The sequence below is a fragment of the Lagopus leucura genome, unplaced genomic scaffold (genome assembly GCF_019238085.1).
Source record: "Lagopus leucura isolate 7727_CA_CO unplaced genomic scaffold, USGS_WTPT01 Super-Scaffold_100008, whole genome shotgun sequence".
NCBI classification, from domain to species: Eukaryota; Metazoa; Chordata; class Aves; order Galliformes; family Phasianidae; genus Lagopus; species Lagopus leucura.
Genome location: NW_024962265.1, coordinates 20,872,669 through 20,876,110, shown reverse-complemented (window position 1 = coordinate 20,876,110; position 3,442 = coordinate 20,872,669).

Genomic DNA, 3,442 nt, shown 5'->3' with positions numbered 1-3,442 from the left:
GGAAGGGAAGGGAAGGGAAGGGAAGGGAAGGGAAGGGAAGGGAAGGGGAAAAGAGCAGCAGTTTTTGCATATGATCATTTTTGAAGGCTTATTGCTCGACCTCATAAAGCAAAACTGAGAATATGTATTTCTTGATCACCCTGATTTTTTTGTTCAAGATTATTTATGTCAGCTCCAGGCCAACTACAGCCTCTGGCGTGGTGACCCAAATGGTTTTTAGAGGAAAAAGAGAACACACTTAACAGACAGAGAAGCTTAACAGTATATAAGCAAGATGAAATGGAAAGTATAGCAAACTGTCATGAGAAGAAGAATGAAAACCATCAAATTGTTTTTCACAACTATGTGCAATTGACTGCTGCTTATGTATATGATGAACCAGCAAGACAACCTGCAGTCTGCCTAGTTTTTCACCACAGAAGTAAAAAGTCTAAAAATCTTTGTTTGAATGCATCCTGGTAAGTAAAGCTAATCAAATTTCTATAACAATAAAGGAATATCTAGCACATTTAGCATATGCAGACAAGTTACTCTGATTGGTATTTTTCTGTCTACCCTATTGTTTCATTCAATTAAGAACTCTTTTCATGCTATTTTAAGATGGTACATAAACACGGTATCAGCGTATCACATGAATATCTGCCACTTTATTCATGCTTGCCAACAAAGTCGTGCTCCTTGCAAAGGAGCAGAAGTTACTAGTTTGTTTGATGAGAACTACTCATTCTTTTCTTTTCATGAGTACTAACTAAAATATTGCTGTGTCTGTTGCACAGCAGTGCCTGAATCCCTGCCTTGGTCTGGTGCCTCTCAAATACCTATGAGAACTCAAAGGCTGTGTCAAGGGAGGAAGCATTAAACTTTGAGGGGAACATCTGCATCTTGCCTCCTAAAACTAATCAGTGTGGATAAATGCTGACTCTGTAGGCTATAAACTGAAATAGAGACATTCATTTAAATTCCTGTAATTGAATTTTTTTTCTATATTTGTTTGCAACAAGTGCGTTTTGAAAGATATGTATGTACCACTTTTTGCAGGCGCCACAGTGCTTCAAGCCAACCTTCAATTTTGTTAAAAAAATATCTGTTTCAGACCTTTAATTTTTCATCTGATGAGATATTTCTTGTGGATTTTAAGAAGGCTGGAACTGCATGTGTTAGAAGTTGTAACTTTGGACTTACTTTTCAGTGTTTGTTCAAACTGCATAGCATGCAATACTGACCTGTTCTGTCCAGTCAGGTTTCTTGGCCTCGAATTCTCTTGTATCAGTTTAAAAATGCAACCAAGTATGTTCATTTAAAACACTTTCACAGTAATTGCAATAAGGCCAAGAACTATTTGAGAGCTAGAAGCCACAGCGCAGTTAATGAGGCTTTCTGGGAAAATACTTGTTACTGCTGTAGCAGCTCTTTCACAGAGGTCATGGCATGGAGCCAGGGGAGGTTGGTAGACAACTAGGCAACCAGAAAAGAACAAGTGTGTCAGCATGTACAGCTGATTACTGTGAGAATGATTTTCCATAAGCATAGCCTGCACAGTGTTTGTTTCAGAGGGCTTTAATTTTGCTCTCAACTTGCTAGCAACTAAGTTCTTTTTAACTGTGGTAAAAAGTCATTTGTTCAAATTAGAAGGAATAAGTCAGTATCATTTTTAATAATACCACATCGCAGTTGGCTTTTGTTTTGATTTCTGTTAGCTACAGTGATCATTTCTAAATTGTCTCAAAACTAGAAAATATGAGAAATCTTACCCTAAGTGTGAGAGAAGAAGGCAGCCTTTAGTCACTACATTTTCCTGCTTGTGAATGCCAGCTGGATTCCAGTGTATAATCATAAGAAATAAGAACACTTTCTTTTCTAGGTTTGTGGTTACAACTACAGCATAACTCAGTTGGGTCAGTTCTGTGGTGCTCTATCACCCATAATGTCTAACCAAGTATTCCTGAATCTCAGTGTCCAAAGCAGGTGTGTGTTTGGCTGCTGCATTGTGTCTGTGCTTCCTTCTCCGGCTACATTTGCATGCAAGGTCAGGGTTGAAAGAGTGCATTGCACAGATCTGTTTATGGAGGTGTCTTTCATGCTAATCCCTTGTTAGCTAGTTGCCTAAGGTATAAAGTAGACTGACTGGAATAAATGCATGAACTGTAAACCTTCAAAAGAAAAGACAAAATCAATTCATACTTACACTGAAAAATGTTTCTGACAAAATGATGATACATTCAGTTTTTAGTATTGTTCTTGAATATATAGAATATTTGCCAAAATCTCTATAATCACCTGTGTTTTATTTCAGAAGTGCTGCAATCCATAACCTGAAGCCTGTTTAATTTTGCAACATGAGCTATCTTTATTTTTTGTCTTCATGTATGAGGATAATCTGAACATCAGACAGAAAGAACACCTTGGCTTTGAGGATGAGTTATATTTATATGTATGAGTTATATATAAATTTGGTAGGAAGAAGTGCTGTGGTTAAGTGTCTCAGCTGAGGAAAGCAAGCATGGTGCAGAACTATCAGCATGGAGACTTGGGTAGGCAAATGCAAGCCGTGTGGACTTCAAAGGGAGAGATTGCTGCTAAAGCCAGGCAGGTGTTATTACACTTGTAAAGGCCTTAATGTACCTGACTGGAAATAATGCATATGATTCTGTCTGCCCGTTTTCAAGAAGATGAATTTTGTAGCTGAGAATGTGCTCTATCAAATAGTCTTATCATATTCTTTGTAGCTGTTGTAGTTTCCATGGATATAAATAGGAGGCATTACTTTTGGAGTGATATACTCATGTATCTATCCTATGGATACATGTAATTATTAAATGATGCACACTGACTGCATCCTTGTATGTTAGATGAGAGACTTTATGAGAAATATCTCAGGGAAGAAATGCCTTCCTGAAAGAAAAGGCAGCATTGGTTCAAACGAAAATGTTTAGAAATTAATACTGAAAACATGTAGACAAAAATGTATAGATTCCTAATTGTGAGGACAGTCTGTACCATTTCTCCAGCAGGGTTAAGTGGGTGCAAAAGAAGGAAACCACCTTTTACCTGGAGCTCGAGACATTAATCAAAGGGATTCTATAGAGTTGCCTTTAACACCGTAGGATGGGACTCAGTAATTCAGAAAATCTCTTTACATTTTCTGTTCTTATGAGTTTTACAGGCATCTAAGAAGTAATAATAAAAGCAGTCACTGGATGAATTCACAATCCCCCAACTTAAGTTGTATAAAAGTAATAAATGATTCGCTGTCTGTTGGAGAGCAGTGGACAGTAGCTACTAAACAAGTCTGCCCAATATTAATTTAAGTCTTTGTTTAGTCTGCAGTGGTAAAACTGCTCTGAATAGAAAAAGGATGACAAAATACATCTAACAGTACTTGACAAAAAGTTTTTTCATTCTATTTAGCACTTTCCAATAGCAGACAATCTCTACTGCATTT